Source organism: Dipodomys ordii, unplaced genomic scaffold, assembly GCF_000151885.1.
Source record: "Dipodomys ordii isolate 6190 unplaced genomic scaffold, Dord_2.0 Scaffold52, whole genome shotgun sequence".
Taxonomy (NCBI): domain Eukaryota; kingdom Metazoa; phylum Chordata; class Mammalia; order Rodentia; family Heteromyidae; genus Dipodomys; species Dipodomys ordii.
In genome coordinates, this window is record NW_012267268.1 from 2,029,819 (window position 1) to 2,037,806 (window position 7,988).

The following is a 7,988-nucleotide window of genomic DNA, read 5'->3' on the forward strand; positions in this document are numbered from 1 at the left end:
CAAGTTTTTCCATTTCCTAACAAATGGGGCAATGTCATTCTTTCTGATGGAGGCATAGAATTCCATTGTGTATATATACCACATTATCTTGATCCATTCATCTACTGAGGGGCATCTGGGTTGGTTCCATAGCTTAGCTATGGTAAATAATGCTGCAATAAACATAGTTGTGCTGGTAGCTTTAGTGTGGTCTTCTTTGTAAACATTTGGGTAAATGCCTAAAAGTGGGATTGCTGGGTCTTAGGGGTGCTCTATGTGGAGTCTTTTGAGGAACCCCCATACTGCTTTTCAAAGTGGTTGAATAAGTTTACATTCCCACCAACAATGAAGTGAGGTTCCTTAAGGCCTTTTTTCTAGACCCAGTCTCCTTACAAGTACCACTGGGCCCACACCAGAGACCTAATCTATCTCTACCTTGATCTTGGACTTCTCACACTCCAGACTGTGAGCAATAAGTTCCTGTTGTCTATAAGCTTCCACATCTCTAGAATTTTGTTGGGTCAGCTCTTGTGCAAATAACAAGAAAAGTTTCTGTGAACATTCGGGTACAAAAAAAAAAGTATGTGGACTTTACCCTGAGTGAAAGTATCAGTTAAGACTACAATGGACTGAGAAATCCTTTTGGAACAATGACAGAAAGGAAACATAAAATTGCCTTCCTTCTCCTTGTTGCATACTCCCACATTTGTATTTCTTTTTTTTTCTTTTCTTTTCTCTTCTTTCTTTCTCTCTTTCTTTTCTTTTCTTTCTTTCTTTCCTTTCGTTCTTCTTTCTTTCTTTCTTTCTTCCTTCCTTCCTTCCTTCCTTTCTTTCTTTCTTTTTTCTTTCTCTCTCTCTCTCTCTGTTTCTTTCTTTCTTCCTTCCTTCCTTCCTTCCTTTCTTTCTTTCTTTTTTCTTTCTCTCTCTCTCTCTCTGTTTCTTTCTTTCTTTCTTTCTTTTTTAATTTGGTGCCAGTTCTGGGGCTCGAACTCAGGGCATGGGGGCTGTCTCTGAGCTCTTTTATTAAAGACTAGCACTCTACAACTTTCAGACACATCTCCACTTCTTGTTTTCTGGTAGTTCATTAAAAATAAGATTTTTGCAGACATTCCTGCTCAGGCTGGCTTTGAAACTATAATCCTCAGATTTCAGCTTCCTGAAAAGCTATGATTATAGGAATGAACCAACAGTGTCTGGCTCATATTTCTTTCAAATACATTATTGACTTGAGGGAGAGAATATAGAAAAGAGGAATTAATAGCATACACACTTTGCTGCTTTGAAAGCATACACTTTAACTGGTTGTATGTGTAAATTACATATTAGCTGTGGTTTTCCTCATTAAAGCTGGTATCTTCTTAGTACTTTAATAATGTAGGTCCCTTAACTGCCCCTTTAGTACTTAAATTTTCACTCTTTAGTCTTTTACATTTGGATGTTAGATTTCTGTGTATATTTCAAGATAATTCCCACAAACAGAATTTTTTTTCTTTTGAAAAATTTATTTTCCCAGTAAACTCAGTAAACTCTTCTGACTGCATTCCACATGACTGGTTTAGCACTAAGAGGAACACATTTATTATACACTGCTGTGTAACAAATTATCCATAAGCTTCAAGCTAAAAACAACAAACATTTATCATCTCACTTTTTCTAATTCACAGCAGAGCTGGGACTTCTGCTGCATGCTTTCACAAAGGCATGCACTCAAGATGTTAGCTGGCCTAATAGCCACCTCAAGGTCTGACCAGGGAAGGGTCTACATCAGGGTAACTCAGTGGTTACAGACAACCCTCAGGTTTCTTTGTGCTCATGGAAGGAGCTTTCATTTTCTTACTAGCTATTGGTCAGATGTTAGTTCTTTGGAAATTTCACCAAACTACAGAAGACAAAGCAAGTCTGTTGCCAGGAAAAAAATCTCAGCCTTTTGCAACCAAATCTCAACATAGGCTGGCTTGTATTATCTATGCTGGTGAGTAAGGAGAAAATTTAATTTCCAATATACAATGGCAGGCAGGGCATCATGCTTGGGATACAAAACACCTCCTGGGGAATATTAACCTTGCCTTAGTTTGATATTGATGAGTGGCTGATATTAAGTTCTAGTTAGCACTAAAATTTTTTGTTAGAGTTTGCTTTCTAACTATTGCTATATTTTCATTTTGATTGAAGGTCTATTAACTTTAAGTATATCACCTCAAATTCCATGAATCACCCTACTGAGTTCCATTATCTCATGATAGTTAATGCCTGTAAGTAAACTTTCTCGTGACATTTGGTTTCATTGATGAAAACTTAATGATAGAAAGCTAGCAAAAGGAAGATGGAAATATAAACAAAGAAACTTGAAAAGTTCAATTATGAGGAGAGAAGAGAAAGAGAAAGAGAATATCAGAATGGGGAAGAAGAAATATAGAAAAGTGATAGTAATAATATTGAAAGATGAAGTTCAATTCTAGACAGTATGATTAAACATTTTAATGGACTAGAATTACTGTGAACTCATTACAATGTTTTGTAAAGCATTATCTATTTAGTGAGCACTTAGACCTAATTCCTGTGTGGTGGGTATCTTTGTTGGCTTTATATTTTATATAATCAAACTGTAGATACACAGATGAGTCTTAGAATTAAATTCACGCAGTCCAGAATTTACTACTCATACTTTTACATTGTTTATCTCAATATTTTGAGATCACAATGCTGAAGGAAGACTCAAAAATCCAAGTAATTATCTAAGAAAAAAATTAGAAGGGTCAAGTTTGATATTTAATTCATATCTCTTTAAGACAGAAACATGTATTATTAACCAATATTGAACAGTAAAAATTACTTTCTCTAAACTATTAGTAAAGGCCTAGTAAAGATAAACTAAGGATTTCAATAATAACATAGTATACATATTATTCAAAAGCATACCAACATTAATATTCAATATAATTTGCAGTACCTCCAAAACATAAGTTAGAAATCTATAAGCAATTAACAGATATAACTAAAATTTATGTACTTGAAAAGCATAGAAAAGATTAGCCTTTTGGGCTGGGAAGGTGGCTCAGTGGTACAACGCTTGCCTTGCATGCATGAGGCCCTGGGTTCAATTCCTCAGCACCACATAAGCAGAAGAAAAAAGCTGGAAGTGGCGCTGTGGCTCAAGTGGTAGAGCGCCAGCCTTGAGCTGAAGAGCTGAGGGACAGCACCCAGGCCTAGAGTTCAGGCCCATGACCGGACCCCTCCCCCAAAAAAAGAAAAGTTTAGCCTTTGTAAGCTAATCATTAAAAAACATCAATGGCTGTATTAAAAATAAGGATGGAGGAGTGTAATCAGTGAAAGTGTGTAAGCACCACAAATAAGAGAATGACAGAAAGATAGAAAAATGAAAACAAAGAAAGTGTAAAGAAGGCCATTCTGATAATGTATTAGCAAGTAGCAATTGAATACATTTAATTAGAATATGAGAAATTTTCAAACTATCTATAAAACTCAATGAAAACATTATCTGTGTAGATATTTTACAGGATACCTGTATTTTCTTGCTGGGCATTTATGGCACATTATTTAGGAAAGGCCTAATATAATTTGTGTGTGTTCTTCTACTAGCGCTTAAATCAGGGACCTTACTCTCTTGCTTGGCGTTTTCACTCAGGAGTGATGCTTCCCCCATTGAGCCATAGCCCCTGTTCTGTAAGAGTCTCATGGATGTGTCTGCCTACTCTTATTTTAAACCATCATCCTCAGATCTCAGCCTCTTGAGTGGTAGGATTACAGGTGTGAACCACAAGTAGCTGGCTTAATGTATTTGTCCTAAAATATTGTTGCTGGGACCTTATAGTAACGAAGCTTTGGTTGGGAAAAGCAGCACACAATAGGTGTACTGCAATGGATGGTACTACAAAGGATCAACCTTAAACAATTCATCTCAGTCTCTGTTCCTCTTGTGTAAAAGTGAAGTTGGAGCCTGTGAAATCTAATATTACTTGTAGCTAGTGTTATAAAAAGAGCATCCATGTTTATGTTTTCTAAGATGAAAACTTAAAACTGTATTGCTAAAATGTCATTTTCCTTTGAAGAGTGGCTTTATTTTCATGTTATAGTTATCCTTAACATGGAAAGAAATTTATTTTTAAACCTGCAAAAGCATTGGTGGCTCACCCCTGTAATCCTAGCTACTGAGGAGGCTGAGATCTGAGGATCGCGGTTCAAAGCCAGCCCGGGCAGGAGAGACCGTGAGACTCCTATCTCCAGAAAACCGGAAGTGGTGCTGTAGTTCAAGTGGTAGAGCGCTTGCCTTGAGCTAAAGAGCTGAGGGACAGCGCCCAGGCCCGGAGTTCAAGCCCCACGACCGACCCAAGAAAAAAAAAAAAGCATGGAATAACTGGGGGAAATCTTTGTAATATTTTAAAACAACTATTTAAATGTTCACATTGCCTGATATTTCTGAATTACTATTTTGGCCTGATTCAAAGATATACTTTGATTAAATGTCAGAAAAATTAGCTAATCAAACTCCTGTACTCCATATGAAATGTTTTCAGCAGTGAAGCATAAGAAAAAGGCAATTTGCCTTTATTTTTGTTCTTTCTGAGTTCTTAAGTACTCTTGCACTGAAAAAAGCATGAATTTGAGAGTGTATGGACAAACGCAGTCATAATATATGTATGGTGTACATATGTGAAATTGGATTAGGTAAATTGAGGGGATGGGTGGGGTTGGGAGAGATGGGAGAGAATGATGAAAAGATGACATTGATCAAAATGAAATGTTCTCACAAAGTGACATGTTGATTTAAAATCCCTTTGTACAACTACATAAGGATAATAGAAAAAGAACTAGAAATAATCATAACTTATGAAATGGAATCATAATACTGAATTATTTGTTAAAAGCTACTTTCCTTATTCTGATGGGCAAGGGATTAAGGTAGAAAGATTGGACATGCTTGGAACAAATCTGTTAGAATCAGGACTTGAACATGTAGACTTTTTCAACCATAACTTTCATCTGGTCCTGCTATAATCAATGTCTCCTCAATCCACAATAGTCTTATGTGCACATTATACTATTATTTTGATATTAAATGTTGCTAATTTTTTCAAAAAAATTATAGTAGGATACCGACAAATTATAAATGGTAGAGTTAGAGGATCAGTACTTTTTAAAAATTATTATAACAAAAAACTTAAGCATGATTCAACAGTAGATGCCAAAATTAGTATGAAAAGATTTAATGAAGATATTCTTCATATTCTACTTCCACATCACCTAACTTTATTTTGAAAAAGTAAAAGTAAAAACCCGAGAGTTATCTCTTTAAGCAAGTGATCAGAATGAATAAAGACACTGTAAATAATGCTACCTCTAGAAGATTCTTGAATTTTGGGGCATAAACTAAGTCCCAAGGAAATATTCAGTGAGCACATTTTCAAACATTGCTCAAAGCTGATCTAAAATTTGCAGTACTACCAGTGTCTGGTAAGTCAAAGACAAAGGAGATGTGTGGCTATAAGTAACAATACTCAGTGTATCCTGAAGATCTTGATTAGGTGGCAGGTTGGATAAGAGTCTATACTAGGAAATTTTAAAGATGAAATACATATTGATAATTCTATCCGTGTAAAACTGGCTGATTATAACACTTACAAAAGAATACGTATTATTCTCTGTGTTAGGAAAGACCATGAACTAATTTCTGATGAATTGTAGTGAATTGGAGCTCAGGTCTTATTTAAATTTTATTTTTATTTTGTAATAATAGTAAAATTAATCATTCTCTCAAATAGAAATAGCCATGTGCTCTATTTCTAATAAATTAAAATTTCAAGTACATGATAATGTTATTAATTTTCTGCCATTGACTCTATTATGTTGAAATGGTAAATGTACTTAGAAAAAGTGTATTATTCCACATTTTATTCCATGCCCACATAATAGACACTTAGATACCATATAAATCTGCCCGTATTTTAGTGTTTGGTTTTACAAATAACTGTTGGTACAGTTACTCTGATGCTTGAATCCATATATCAAGAATGTTTTTTTATAGAAATAGAATAATAATGCCAAAATTCATATGAAACTACAAAGATCTTGAATAGCCAAATTCATCCTGAGCAAAAAATCAAAACTATACACACATATCTAAAAATAAACAAAAGAAAACAATAGTGATCTTGAATTAGTATATGAAAATGATTATATTGCCTAAGCTAATTTACAAATTCAAGGAAATAAGCACCAAAATACCAATGCCAGTCTTCACTGAAATAGAGAAAACAATACAAAAATTTATATGGTACCACAAAAGGCCTAAATCACAAAAGCAATCAGGGAGGTATAAAAATTAGACTTCCAACTTTACTGTAGAGCTATAATAATGAAAACACATCAGTACTGGGCACAAAAATAAGTCAAAGATAAACAGAACCAGAAATAAACCCACAAAATTATAGCCATTTACTATCTGATAAGGAACCAAAACATAGAAAACAACCTTTTTAATCAACAGTGTTGGAGAAATGGGATATGCTCATGCAGAAAACGGAAACTGAGTCCCTGAACTCTGTACTAATATTAATTAAAAATGGGCCAACACAGGAAAATCAACAACAAATCCAATAGAACTTACAGACATAGGCAGAAATTTTCTGTGTAAAAGTCTAGGGCTCAGAAAATTAAAGAGACAATTTGGTAAATGGGTTGCATTTAAGTAAGAAATTTCTGCATGGCAAAGGATATAGGTAACAGTCTAAAAAGCCTACAGTATGGGAGAAGATTTTTGCCAGATATATATCAGACAATAGCCTAATATTCAGCATATACAAAAAGTTCAAGAAACTAAAACCTTAAATAATCAAAATCCTAATTGATAAATGGGTGAATGAGCTAAATAGAGCTTTCAGAAAAGAAAAATTGCAAATGACTAATAGAGAAATCAACAAATATTTCATAACTGTAGACATAAATGTAAATCAAAACAACACTGAGATTCCATTTCATTCCAGTTTGAATGGCTATCATCAAGAATATAAACAACAAATGGAAGGAGAAAGGGTGAGTACCTTTTGTCATTATATTTGATGTACTTTATGTAAAAATGAACAAAATAACTTATTAGGGATAAGAAGGGCAAAAATGATGGAGAAAGTTTGAAGGTGTGGCATTGATCATGATGCCTTGTACCCATAACCTGATATATAGAACTGTAACCTCTTTGTACAACCGTTTAATAAAATGAAATAAAACAGATTCTCGAGCAGATGTGTGAAAAAAGAAACCCTTATGCATTGTTGGTGGGAAGGTAAATTTATTCAAACTCTGGAAAGCAATTTGGAGTTTCCTCAAAAGAAATAGAACTATCCTGTCATCCACCAGGATAAATTTTGAGCATTTACTAAAAGATTATAAATTAGCATAAAGTAAAGCCACATGCACATTCGTATTCACCGTTGGGCAATTCACCATATGGTATGGAAATAGTCCATATGCCTTTCAATGGACAAATGGATCAAGAAAATGTTGTATATATACACAATGAAATTTTATCCATGAGAAATATTATACCATTTGCAAAGAAATAGAATGACCTGGAAAAAATTAACTGAAGAAAGTCAGTCCTAGAGAAATACAGGATGCATGTTTTCTCTCATCTATTAAAGATAGAACTAATTTATGAACATACAAGAGAATATAATGCAATTGTATGCAAGTGTACACAAATGTATTAACCAAAGTACAGTAGTTTCAGAGGAGAATTTAAGTAGTGTATTCCCTTAGGAAAAATAATTCAAAACCCAACGATATAAATACCAGGATACTGATAATAGGTGAGAGTAATGTCAAAGGGATAGGTAGATGAATGGAGAGAGGAAGGGGGAAGAATGTCATAATATCGATGCATGTCCTTTAAAACTATGAAGATCAAGGGAAGAGGTGGTGTTGAGGGGCATACAGGAGAACAAAAATAGGGATAACATTGATCAAAATTCACAACGTCGGTGCGGGGGGGGGGG